Raw genomic sequence first — 14,799 nt, 5'->3', positions numbered from 1 at the left:
ATAATGACATGCAGATGTATTACAATGAGGTTCCCAACACCCAATGGCAGGAAACACGGCCCACCATCAGCAGGCAGAGTGGACGATCGCAAACTGGTTTCAGGATGTCGTGAAACAGATTTTTGGCCTTCTCGCCATATTGTCCGCTCACACCACCGAACACACCCAACATCAGCGGGCACGGAAAATTCCGGCCTAAATTCCATCGACTTGATTTCATCACCAAATGAACTGTAGTGAATTTATTTGTGCTGAATTTCAGTGTTTTTACATTCTCATGAATAAATCAAATTTGTCTCTTCTCTCCTCTCCTCAGGGCTGTCATTTGAAGAACTGCAGCCTGTGGCTTTCTAAATGATCTTTCCTTACAGGAGATGATTTCCTGCAAGGGTACATCATCACAGGGCACCTGCCTACCAGGCACCAAAGTTTTATGATCTCAAAGTGCTTCACAAAAGGAGGAAACAAATGGACACTAAACCTTAATGTGAGGGATAGAAGAATTGAGCAAGTACTTGTTCAGGACAATGGGATTTGAGGAGCTTATAACTGAATTGAAGGAGGTAGAGAGGCAGAGGGAATTAAGGAGAGTGTTCCAGAGGCTAAGGCCAAGAGAGTTAATATTGTGCCACAGGAGGTGCAGTAAATGGATGGGGATTTATACACCAAGTCAAAGTCAAAGGACTGTATCAGGTATGGAGACAGACAAATAGAACATTTTAGAAGGTGAACCTAGAGATGATGATGGCACTCGTATGGTTTTGGTTAAAGTTGGAGTAAGGCCAGGATAGAATGTCAGGTAGCAAATACAATTGAGAACCAAGCTGAATACAGAAGGTTCAGAAGGGATGTGAAAAAGCAAACACGAGAAGCAAAGAGGGATTATGAAAAAAGACTGGCAGCTAACATAAAAGGAAACCCCAAAGTATTCTATTCAGAGGAGGAAACTCAGTCACTAGAAGGGTTTAAAATAAATAAGGAGGAGGTATTGGACAGACTGTCGGAACTTAAAGTTGATAAGGCACTGGGACCGGATGAGATGCATCCAAGAATATTGAAGGAAGTGAGGGTGGAAATTGCAGAGGCACTGGCAGTAATCTTTCAATGTTCCCTGGATTCAGGGGAGGTGCCAGAGGACTCTAGGAAGTTCTGAGGAACAAAGGGACCTTGGCGTGTGTGTCTGAAGGCGGGGGGGGGCATGTTAGTGAGGTGGTGAAAAAGGCATATGGGACACATGCCTTTATCAATTGAGGCATAGATTACAAAAGTAGGGAGGTCATGTTGGAGTTGTATAGAACCTTGGTGAGGCCACAACTGGAGTACTGTGTGCAGTTTTGGTTGCCACATTATAGGAAGGATATGATTGCACTGGAGGGGGTGCAGAGGAGATTCACCAGGATGTTGCCTGGGATGAAACATTTAAGTTATGAAGAGAGTTTGGATAGACTTGGGTTGTTTTCGTTGGAGCAGAGAAGACTGAGGGGCGACCTGATCGAGGTGTACACGATTATGAGGGGCATGGACAGGGTGGATAGGGAGCAGCTGTTCCCCTTCATTGAAGGGTCAGTCATGAGTGGGCATAAGTTCAAGGTGAGGGGCAGGAGGTTTAGGGGGGATGTGAGGAAAAGCTTTTTTACCCAGAGGGTGGTATTGGTCTGGAACGCGCTGCCTGGGAGGGTGTGGAGGCGGATTGCCTCACATCCTTTAAAAAGTACCTGGCTGAGAACTTGGCACGTCATAACATTCGAGGCTATGGGCCAAGTGCTGGTAAATGGGATTAGGTAGGTAGGTCAGGTGTTTCTCACATGTCGGTGCAGACTCGATGGGCCGAAGAGCCTCTTCTGCACTGTGATTCTGTGATTCTGTGTGATTCTGTGCCTGGAGAATTGCAAACGTTATGCCCTTGCTCAAAAAAGGTTGTAAAGATCTGCCCTATATGTCCAGGTGAGTGAGTCCTATGTGGGGACATTTTTTTCAGAATTTCATTTTCTTTATTTTTGGATTCAAAATTCTTCAGTTCCCTGAGGTAGCTCTCGCGGTAAAATTGTTTTCCTTGTCCCAGGGCTTGTTTGGGTGAAAAAAACAGAGTGCCATGCCTATCCTTCAGAAGGCTGACTCTGTAGTTTTCTGATTCACTTTAGAGCCCCAAGCCTGGCCCTTGTTTAACTCTCCAGCCGGTGGGGCAGAGGGGCCATTTTAAAACCAGGTAGAGAGCCCAGAATCAAGCTGCTAATCACTGAAAGCCACCACCATTTTAGGGATATCCTCAAAGCATACCTGCAGAGGTCAAACATCTCCACTAACTCCTGGGGCTGGTGCTGGGGGACAAATGGCTCACCACCCACTCCCTCCCACCAACCAAAAGCAAAGGCAGCGTGGAGCCAACCCGCTCTGCGCCAGTCCACCCCGCAGCCGTAACGCGCTGTGAGCGGGTTTAACAAGGGCTAAGTTCACTGGACGGAAGTCCTGCCTACTAGAGCTGCTGGCCAATCAGATTGGCTGGCAGCTCCATCAGCCGCAGCAGTGCCAAGAGCGCGTTTGTGACTGCTGCCAAGGCTGCAAGAGGAGGAGGAGGAAGAAGGACGTGGATCCCAGAACGAGGTGATTCCAGGGTCTTGGGCAGGGTCAGTTTGGGCAGGTCAAGGAGGGGTGCAGGTGGGGGTGTGGCTGGGGGGTTGGGGGAGTTTAAGACTGCGATGGGTAAGAAGAAAGGGAGGATTCCATCTTATTAGGCCACCCCAAATCCACAAAGGACAGCCCCTTAAGATAGAACCGCACCCCACCTTCCTTCCCGCCCTCTGAAGAAATTATTTTTAAAATTGTGTTGCCCACTCCTGCCCGACTGCCCATGCCAAACACTTTATGGCGTGGGTAGCGCATTATCAGGGTCAACTGGTTTGGTAACCAGCCTATTTGGCCATTGATTACCGATTTAAATGGCAGGTAGGATGCCGATTTCGGCATCCACCCATACCCCCTTATTACGGGGGTGAACTCAGGGGTGGGTGGAAAGATGGTGGGGTAGGCAACCACCACCCACCCTATTTTACGTGCCCTCCCGCCAAAAACAGGCATGTAAAATGCAGCCCATCGTGACTGACCAAAATGGGAGAAGGTTAATTTGGGAAGGCATCAAACACAGAGGGACTTCATCGGGAACATGCAGAGGTGAAGTCAAGGCAGTGGAGAGAGTGCAAAACCTCCAAACAACTCATCTGACTCTCCAAGCCATACCTGCCCACATGTGGCAGAATCTGCAGATCGCACATTGGACTTACAGGCCATCTCAGAACCCATCGAACCAGAAGCAATTCATCCTCGATCCCAAGGAACTGTCTAAGAAGAAAACGAGACTGATGAGTGTTAGGTAATTTGAATGGATACAATATTTATTTTATATTTAGTCATTTATTTTAATTTGCAAGTTATTTCAGCTAGGAATGCACAGTACTGCACGTGTACAGTATATTTTTTTCTGGGCAAGAAATGTCTGAAGAAACTTACCTCTGGTTTGAGCATTGATTCCTCTGGGAACTTATGATTCACTTAAAATTGTTTCACTTAAAGTCACAATTTTCAGGAACACAACTGCAAATTTACATAAGGACTTACTGTACTTCAAAGAAGGGCAATGGAGATATCCCAGTGTCCTGAGAAATATTTATTCCTCAACCAATATCACTAAAAATGGATTCTTTGGCCATTATCATATTAGAGTTGAACAAAATGCTCGACATGTTTTCCTCCAATCCGCAACTTATAAAAGTATTTAATTGGCTGTGAGAAACTTTTCAATGCCCAGTGGTCATGGAAAGTGCTATATAAATATAAGCTTTTTTTATTTTTTTGAAGGTGCGGTAAAGTTTTAAAGTATTCATATGATAAAATCATTAGTGTGGCCAATTGGATACCTTGACCACATAATCTATCTCAATCATTCCATCACTCCGTATGTATGTGTCAGCTGGGCCTGCAATTCGTTACATCCCTCTTCAGCAGAACTAGGGTACTCACTGTGTCCGGCATTATGGTTGCAGCAGCATTTCAGGTGGCCTTGTGTATATTATAGATTCTCCTGAGCTGCTCCTGTCACTTTCATAACATTATTCCTCAGTTTGAATGAATACTTCACCATTTTTCTATTCTGGTCAAATATCTTTGATTAGCATCAATGACCGTGGATTTGCAATTTCCATAGTGATTCAGCAAGGGAAAGCCTCTTCATTTTAGAGTTTCTCCCAGCAAGCAAGCAATAAATATGACAATGCTTCATTCCAATCCTTGGGGTATGAACACAGTATATGAGTTAGTACGTTGTGATAGCTCTCTTCCAGCCTATTTTTTTTCTGAGGAAGGTTTGAGTAGATTGGAGTTGTTTTATTTGATGTTTTCTTCCTTTTGGGAATGGACTGATGTGTGGGTTGGGAGGTGAGAGACCCCCAGGCCAGCATATTCAGAAGCCACGTCCATAAGGACATACAGGAAAAACCCCAAGCAAAGTAACTGAAGCTCGTACAGCATGGTTGAATAAGTATGTTTGTCTTAAAATTGACAATTATATCTCAAAAATAAACAAGGTGTTTTTTTCCAGAATTGATAGATTAAGTGAGCACAGTTTCAGCTGCAAATTGCACTGCAATTCCTTTTTGACATAACGTATCTTTTATAATATTCCTTTGGAAATCTTTAACAGTAGATCGAATGACCTGATACAACATGAGTGTTTTTATTTTATTTTCTCAATCTTACTGTCCTGAAGATATTGTCTTTTAATTTTGATATAGTGCCACACATACCCTGACATCTTGAAGAAGTGATTGTTCCAAATAAATGTAAGCTGTGACACCTTATTTAGGAATATTATTTACCATGGGGGCATCACAATGCAATTTTCTACTGCCCTCACCCAGTATCCTCTCACATATACTTTAAAGCTGGGTTTTCTAGTGATCAGGAACATGATATTCTCTTCCTTAAAATTTGGTCATTTGGACCAATATATCACCACAGCAGCCAGTCCAAGTGCCGTCAGCTAATTCAATGCAGAACAGTGATCAAACCTGAGACATAGCGCCTGAGTTAATACCTATCAGCTACTCAATGATTAAACACACCCTCCAAGCAGTGCTTTAGAATGTGTTGCACAAAAAAGGAATGGTACATGTTATATCCTGCAAAGCATTACTGTAGAAATGTGGTTAGCTAACTTAAATGGTTTAATACCACAAGAGGAATGTCCCAATGTAACTGCTGCTTGTCCCTGGCTACATCCCATCAAGAAAATCGGGACCCGCCCAGCTGAACAATCCTTTGTCAAGTTGCTAACATGTTGAAACTAATTTATGTCGTAGACATTTTTCAAAGTGGAGGGATGTCATTTAAAGTTTATGGTTACAATGGTGGTTTTAAGTCTATCAGAAGATGGGTAAATGTACTCTGCATTTACCTGTAATCCTTAGTCAGTGTTTGCTTCAACTTCGAACTGCAATTTCAGTATAATGTAATTTCTTAGACATTTCCAAAGCAGACAAAGTAAATGATGGACACGTGCATTCGTAACACTACATTCTGCTGCTGTTCCTTTGAAGAAGCATTTCAGTGGTTTGCATTTATTACCATTCTGGTACTGGCTATAAAAAGAGAATACAATATAAATACAGAGGTGTGTGTGTAGGGGTGTGTGTGCGGAGGTGTGTATGTGTGGGGGGTGGGGGGGGAGTGGGGGTGGTGGTGTGGGGAATGTCTGTGTGTGGGGGAGGTGTACCTATACTTTTTCCTCTGATTTCTCTTGTTTCTCCTGTCTTCTGGTGTTGCTACATAACAGCCATGGGCAGTGAATCTGATCTGAACTTTTCACGGTCATTTGTGAATACTCTCCCATTTGTTAGGGGTGAGGAGAGTAAAGTGGAATAAAATTCCAGATCCAAAGATTCTGAAGTCATGTTCTCACAAAATGGAAGGGAAAATTCTATTCCAAGTAATTTGTACTTAGCAATCTTCACCCAGCTAACCTTGTTGTAGAAAATCACTAAAAGAATTTTATAAGTGTTGTTTCAGCCTCCACCAGCTACTCAATGCTGGGAGTAGCCATTCTGTGAATAAATAACATATGAGTTTATCACCTTGCTCAGAGAGACTCTTGTGGAGATTGTCACTTCCAAATATACAATGTTTCTTTGCAGAAGCAATTTTAATGTGTCTCTTCTGCCCTATTCTGTACACATACATACTCATCCATATACTCACTCTGATTATTGACCTGTTTTGTATTCTGGGGAATAAACCAAAAAGTCTCTGTAGCTTTTGAGACCCTTAATATTATTATAGAAGCATAGAAATTGAAATGTGGTGTTCCTAACTATGTGGCAATTAGATAGGATATCTTGATAAAGCGACTGGAATATCACTTTTACAGAAACAGTGATACATTGATTGTAGGTCCTGCAGTACTCGGTTAAACTGATGATCTGCAATGAGAGGCCAACTACCTTTTTTTTGAATGACTGGTAAATTACTACAGTGTTTGTTCCTGTGTTAAATCATATTTTGTAAGTCACTGATGACAGTGGCAGACCCATTCTTGTTTATTTCCATATACTCTAAGGATAATGGAGTAGAAATTTGTATTGAGAAGTATTGCATTGGCCATTTGGTATATTACCACTCCCCATGGCTGATGATCAGTTCACTGATGTCAATGGAACTGAATATAATGTGGGATATATAATAGGTGACCCAAGATGAAATTCATTTGTTACGAATGGAGAGAGAGATGGCAGGATAACTTTCCCCCTTTCTCCTCATCTCTTGGTTGTCTGCAACAATTTGGCTTTAGAGGAAGGTCCTAATCACTTTTGAGTGTTGTGATTTTCAGTAATAAACACAAAGCAGTAATAAACTTTAGTTAAGTTTAAGTCAGGAGAAAAGATGATGTTTATTCACACAATACCCCAAAATGTAATCACAACAAAATACACTCACTCTCTCATGCACACAGACATTCACAAGTAAAGATGGATTCCAGAGAACAAAGCATGCAGCTAAAATATTAATGGAATACAAGAAGCAAATCAGGTGGTTAAATTGTCCTTTAAGGTGAAGGCTCCCGTGGTTCTTTGAAGATGAATGGAAGTTGGAAGTCTCTGGATTTTCAGAAAAAGTTTCAGAGTTTATGTAGAGGTGAATCTTTGCAGATGAAAATGAATTAGTCCACCTCGCACTGCCTGAGTTGACTAGTTGTTCAGCAGGATTCTGTTTGGCTGGAGGGATGGTCCCTTTTGCCCTGATGGTTTCGAGACTGATCTGGGTTCTCCCTGGTGCTTAGAGTAAGTAAGGTTGGTTATCTGAAGACAGTTTTGGTCATGTGACTCCCCATAATCAATATCTATTTTACACATAACTTATTCGAAGTTAGGAGCCATGGCTACACAACAAAAATTTAAGGTTTCTGCACAACTCTCTTTGTTCAGCTTCAAACTTGGAGACATGAAGTCTGGACATGAGTTTTGGATAAATACACAGTCAACAGCAGGTGTAAATTCACAAATGGTTTTGCAATGTGAATGTCGATCCAAGGGAGGGTATCTCCCCCATGGTCATTTATATTTTAAGAACTTTCCAGATGCAGTTAATCATTTGTCTGGAAGTCACAACAGGTCACCTGACCCTTGGTGGCCATCTTGGGCAGCATTTTGACCATATTTTAAAGCTAATTTCAAAATGTCCACATTGACTGAAGTCCATATCTGCTGTTTGTGGGATCTTTCCATGCTCAAAGTAGAATGGTTGCTGTTCAAACAACACATTACCTTGTGATAGTTAGTAATTTCGCAAAACATCTGCTATCGCTGCAACCTAGCATCCAATGAAATGAGCAGAGCAGTTCACTCCTTCACCCAGCACTATTGATTCCTGGGAATTCAGACCACAGCTTGTAACTTGAATACTCAGTATGCATTATCTGATCTCCATATACAGTCCAAACCCCACTTAACTTCAGAGATACCACAAAAGGTTGCTAGTGTTTCTTTGCTCAAAGTCAATCTTTCTTGGAGTCAAACATTCTCCTTTGTTCCATTGGCTGAACATGCAACAGTTTATACTGTCCACTCCCATTCCCTTATTCTTTGGTAATACATTCCATAATTTGATTATCATTTAGTTGAAAAGTATTGCCTGACTCCCCTTCCTGTCTTTTAGATTGTCTACTTCTTCTGGCTAAACTGACAAAGGGTTGGGATGGGGATATTCAATTTAGTGATTTAAACTGGTCAGGTGCTGGATGTTCTGCTTCTGAAAATGATTACGTCTGAATGTTCAATTGTACATTGTTAACTGTCCCGATGGGATAATCAGGCAGGTTTGCATTGGACTATCAATCATAATATGACAGTGCCCAACAAATAAGGAATGTGGACAGTGGATGATTGAAGAGACAGAAGAACAGGTCTGCAACCAACAAATACACTTTGAATTATTTCTCAATACAACATTGAAAGTGCATTCCCAAGTCTCACTTAAGAAACAAAGTAAAAAGCTGTGAAGCGGGTAGTAAAGTAATACTTGAAAGCATATGTCTTTCTTAGGAATACACTCTTAGGGCGGGATTTTCTGACCCCCGCCTGTCTTCAGGATTATCCAGTCCTGCTGAAAGTCAATGGACTTTGGCTGGCCCGCCACATCCTCTGAGGCGGGTCCTGCCAGGGCGGGGCCAGAAAATCCCAGCCTTCGTATCAGTCGATGAACTGTTCTTGAATTAATCTCGACTTCCCCTCTTTTTTGGTGGTGTCCTGCAATTTTGACTTTGTCCCTTCATCTATGTTTTGCCATTTAAAAATAAACGCATGGAAACCATTGTTAACTTGCTCTGTTTGGTACAAGCAAGGTGATAATACAGTTAAAATGGTGATGCCTTGCTTACTGTCCTGTTGATGGTCTCTGATGCAGTCACTGTCATTTTGAAAGGGACTCATCAATGTTTCAGTAGAATAAAAACAGAATTACCTGGAAAAACTCAGCAGGTCTGGCAGCATCGGTGGAGAAGAAAAGAGTCGACACTTTCGGGTCCACACGACCCTTCAACAGAACTGAAGTATAGTTAGGAGAGGGGTGAAATATAAGCTGGTTTAAGGTGGGGGGCGGGGGGAGAGAAGTTGAGGGTGGGGTGGTTGTAGGGACAAGCAAGCAGTGATAGGAGCAGATAATCAAAAGATGTCACAGACAAAAGGATCAAAGAGGTGTTGAAGGTGGTGATATTATCTAAGAAAAGTGCTAATTAAGAATGGATGGCAGGACACTCAAGGTACAGCTCTAGTGGGGGTGGGGTGGAAAGACTGGCAAGGTATTAGTTGTAGATTTAAAAATAATGGAAATAGGTGGGAAAAGAAGAATCTATATACATTATTGAAAAAAAAGGAGGGGGAAGAAACGGGGTGGGGATAGGGGGAGGGAGTTTAAGATCTAAAGTTGTTGAATTCAATATTCAGCCCGGAAGGCTGTAAAGTGCCTAGTCAGAAGATGAGGTGCTGTTCCTCCAGTTTGCGTTGGGCTTCACTGGAACAATGCAGCAAGCCAAGGATAGACATGTGGGCAAGAGAGCAGTAGACCTCTTTTTTACTGTAAATCAGGGTCATGTGACATATGTAGGATCCTAATTGTCATTTTAGGAGAAAGCTGGTTGCTCTTTGTGCAGTGCAACAGTCCCACAAGTAATTGGGACGCAAAGACACAGCTAAAGCAAATTTGAAATGAATTGTGTGGGTCCAAGAGGAGCAGGACTGTTCCTCTGATGGCCTTGCAAAATTATCTAGGCCACTGGCATCTTGAAAGCAAGCCCACCCCCACACTCCCTGCCCGCACCCACCAACACCCCTTGCACTTAGGGTGGGATTTGTTGGCCAAGATTGACCAGCCTTAATCTGCTGAACTGTATAGATGCCTCTTTAGTATCCCGCAGCTTGTCAGCTTTATGTAAATGAGGCTCATGTCTCAAAATCATGGCTGGCTTAGTTATCAGGAAGGGCAGCAGTTGTACTCCAATCGTTGCCCAAATGCTGAAATCAACCCAGTGGTGGGTTGATGGATGCCACCGAGCACATGCTTATTATTAGTTGGGAGCAGGTGGCCTTTCGAGCTCAGAATAGTGCATGGAATGCTGACCGAAATGAGAGAAGAAAAAAGTAAATTAGCTGGTTCGAGGTGTTCGGCAATAATGAGGCGAAAACCACCTGGAATATTTTATCCAGGTGTCTTTAAATATATCTTTTTTCACCGTCATTCAAATGCTTCCATGTTTTTTGCACCATTCTCAAGCCAAGATGCTAAAGTGGCAATCTAATCTGAGGCTCATTTCTGAATTGATATAAAACAGTACCTTGAAGGTTGCTGATAGTGCCACAGCCTAGCTTTGTTCATTGCTGGACATCCTGGAGAGTTGTATGTTAGACATCTTAGGAGTTAAGGGTTAACAGCCAAATTTCTTTGCATCTTTGAGCAACAGGTGTTCCATATGTTAACAGAATGGCTTTAGAATGTTGTGAGATCAAAGCCTGGCTTGTATTATGCTTTTAATATCTATGTATCGTATAGTAAGAATGCCTGTGCAAGGGAATAAATGCCAGTAAGGTCATCAGCCATAACTTGTGGCTTGGGCAATACACTGCTGTGCTAATCACCAGCAGTTTATACAACCAGCTACATTTAGTCTCTTCATGTGAATTCTGGCATGATTACTTAACTTATATTATAGCAGCAGGTCTTCATAGAAACATTGTCAAACACTATTAGGAGTGAAACAGTTTTGTTAAAAAGGTAATGCTGTGCTAAGAAAGCAGTTACAAAAAGAAAATAGAGGATTGGATCCCTGCTCTGACTGAAGGTGCTAACATTGCTAGATTTTCCCTTTGCCAGGTGTCATAAATGCTTTAATCACAGAAAATAGTTCATCTTCAAGGACTAAGAGAGGTGTCAGCTGTGGCTCAGTTCATAGCACCCTCGCCTTTGAATCAGAGGGTTGTGGGTTCATGTCCCACTCCTGGAAACCAAGAACTGTGATTGTACTCGAAAGAGTTGCAATCTGTGACTGTTGATAACTCGAAAGAGTTTCAAGGACTAAGAGAGGTGTCAGCTGTGGCTCAGTTCATAGCACCCTCGCCTTTGAAGCAGAGGGTTGTGGGTGCATGTCCCACTCCCGGAAACCAAGAACTGTGATTGTACTCGAAAGAGTTGCAATCTGTGACTGTTGATAACTCGAAAGAGTTTCAAGGACTAAGAATATTCTGGAAGAATTTGTATTTTTTAAAAGACACTGTTCCTTAAAGGGTTAATGCAAGGACTCTGGTTGTTGCTGTACCTGGAAAAGACAGTATTTTACAAAAAAAGGTAATTAAGCAGTTTTTAAGAAAGATGGAAACTTATTGACCCCAGTGGACTGTTTACAAGATGATGGTTTATGGCTTTGAAGAGACAATGGGCAGAATTTTGCCCTTGGTGGGCATGCAGGCCCCACCGGCTCAGCAGCGGGCTTACAGCCGACCCCCGCCGTCGAAACAGGGCCCGTGGCCATTTTGAGTGGGTGGGCCAATTAAGGCTTTGTGCTTCCTGTGCGGGGGGGGGGGGGAATCCCCAGCTGTCAAAGTGCGCTCGCACGCAAAAGAGCGCACTGCTCCCTGAGACTAAGTGTTGTCTCAGGGAGATTAGTGACAGTGTACAAAACTTAAAAATTAGAAAAATTAAAATAATATTAACATGTTCCCCTCATGTGACAATGTCACACGAGATGGGACATGTTAATAAATATCACATTACATTTATTAAAGTTTTAAAAAAGGAACATGAAACCTCATGCCGCCAGTGGATGAGGTTTCATGTTTTTTCAGAAGCCCCCTGGGGCTCTTGGCCTTCCCACCAGCCTTAAGGTTGGTTAGGCAGGGCCTTTAATTACTTTAATTACCCTGTCAATGGCCTCAATTGGCCATTGTCAGGTCAGCGGGCGGACAGCTGATTTTGCTGTCCGCCCACCTTCCTGAAAATTTAAAGGGACCAGGATGACATTGGGGATTCCTCCCGACGTCATCCCGCGTCATTTTCCTGTTGGCGAGCGGGCCCCGCCCCCAAATCGCCAATGGGTAAATTCTGGCCAATGTCTTGAAAACTGTTAAAAAGCTGGCAGAAAAAACAAGAAGCATCAGCAGCTTTGGAAAAGAAGACAACAGCTCCTGAAGCTCCTGATCCAATCCAAAGCAAGAAGTGAATGGAAGTTTCTCTGAAGTTGCTCTACATTCTGAAATCGACGGACTGCAAATTTTCTTCGAAATCTGCCTTAGAGGTAGTGCAAGAGTCATCGATTGTTTCACAGACCAGTGCTGAGAGACCAAATGTATAACCCAGACACCATTTCAAGGACTCCCATCACTCATTCTATTCCCTTGAACCATTGACTTTTAACCTTTTGGCAGAATTCCTTTTTTTGGTGTGTTGTGTGTGTAAGAGAGAGTTAGGGTTTTTAGAAAGAATAATTATCATACTTTCATATTTCATACTGTATGTTAATAAGTTGTGCCTTTCTACTTGACAAGTCTAGTTTTATAATAAACTAATAATTTTGTTGTTTATGGAAGAAACCTGGGCATTGAGTGGTCATTCTGAGATTAATAGGTAAAGCACATATTTGGCCCTATAGCTAGCTGGAAAAGTCATTTAAATATATGTTGTGACCTGTGGAGTAGTGGATCTACAGATAGACAACGCACTCCTCCCATCTCGATCGTAAGACCTATTTGATTGGATTGAACTTGAATTAACATATTGGCTGGATTATAAAGGTTTGAAGTTGGGGTGGGGACAGCACGTAAAATCAAGCAGGCATTGCAATTTTATCAGCAGTGGGGGTGGTGCCAGGCAGCCCCTCCATCAGTGGGCAATTAAAGCCTCTAAGTGGGCAACTAATGCCCACTTAAAGGGCTCATCCTGCCACCACCGGGATACAGTTGGTGAAGGAGCCCACGCCAAGTGCCCAGCAGGGTTTTCTGTGTGGGTTGGTGGCAACCGGTGACTGGGGGTGACCCCTCTTTAATGCCCATCTGTGGGCCCCCCTGCCCAAGGTGTTACTCATTCACAGGCTCCCCTCCCCAAATGGACTCTCAAACCCTGACCCCCACCCCCACCCCCTCACCAGGGCCTGCCAGTTTGGCAGCTGGCAAGACTCCCAAACACTTACAAAGTCACAATCCAAAGTGGCTCACTTCCTCAAGCCTGAGAATGGTACCAGCAGTGGTACTGGAGACTGGCAGCTCTCTGATGGATAACTTCCTCTCCCTGAGGGGCAGAAACACCACTTTCAGTCTATTAATAGCCAATCAGCCATAAAATGGCTCGTCAGTGGGCAACACCCCCGCAACTTCCCAAATTTTTAGCTGGGAGATGGGAGGCAGGCACAACTAGGAAAATCCAGACTATCATATGGAAAATCTGAATTTAGATTCTTCCCACCAGGTCAATGCATAGAAACCAGGAGCATATGCCTGGCTGGATTTTATTTTTTAGCTGTGGTCATTTGTACTGCCCCAATTGATGACCTGATTGAAGTTGACTACCTCAGCCTAGTCTGCTAGATTAATCTAAGAGTCTTCCGTGTTTGTATGGCTCTCTGCTCTATTATTCATCAAGGGAGTTGTGCACAGAGATATTTTAGTAGTTTGAATCCAATTTAAAAATTCAATTTATCGAGCCAGCAGACCTCGCCGATGGATTGCTTGCCTCTTCCAAAGGGTAGGAGAAAGGAGATGTCTTTCACCAGGATACCACAGTGAAAGTTGGTCTAATCAGAAAGCATCTCTCTCTCACACCACTGGTCAATCGTTCATCTTTGTGCTGCCAGGAGGTCATAAATATGGAGTTTGGCAAAGTTCTAATCAACAGTTACCGAAATGTTATCCAGTTTCCGCAGAGTGGATATAGCCTGGTAGGACTCACTACAATGCTGAGGAAAGATCATTCTTATTGCACTCATAAATAAAAATTAGACTGCTGTTTACAACAGGATCAATGCAAATAGATACACCTTGAGGAGTTTATGTCACTTGCTCTTTTCTGTTCTTTTAATAGCATACCCTTATTTTCACAAGAACCCTGTCCCTTTCCCTAAACAAAAACAAAATTACCTGGAAAAACTCAGCAGGTCTGGCAGCATCGGCGGAGAAGAAAAGAGTTGACGTTTCGAGTCCTCACAACCCTTCAACAGACTGTCCCTTTCCCTATCACCTTTAATTGTCAATTTGTACCTGCTGCCTTTTTTAAGCAAAACGATTATCTTTGCTTGCATGCTTCATTCTCATTTTTTCTGTGACATTACTCATATGTAGGTGTCCATAGCTTCATTCAAATGAGCATGTCATCAAAAAGCCCTCAAAATTGCAAAGCTGTAAATTGAAAATTTGGCTGAGTTATTTTGTCATTGCAAAACAGTTGTTGTTTTGAATTTTGCTTCTGAGAGAAATGCATCTCCCATTGGAGTGAGAACTGAAAGCTTCTTTGTTCCCCGTGTAAATTTTAAAGCATGCTAAGATTTTGTTTCTTCTTTCTTATCGTGTCCACGGACAGTCTATACATGGCCCAGCCAGAACTGGACGCATTTTTGCGCCTTGTTGTTGAATTTGGCAAGATCTGCAACAGTGCAGGGTTCCTCTAGCGATAGGCATTGCAGGAGATGTTGCATAGTCTGTGGCTCAGTTCCACATTCACAAGTTGTCGGGCTGGTTGTATATCCCCATTTGCTTAGTGACACCTTTGAATGACCTACAC

This window comes from Cetorhinus maximus, chromosome 10 (assembly GCF_964194155.1).
Source record: "Cetorhinus maximus chromosome 10, sCetMax3.hap1.1, whole genome shotgun sequence".
NCBI classification, from domain to species: domain Eukaryota; kingdom Metazoa; phylum Chordata; class Chondrichthyes; order Lamniformes; family Cetorhinidae; genus Cetorhinus; species Cetorhinus maximus.
This window is presented reverse-complemented; position numbering follows the sequence as displayed.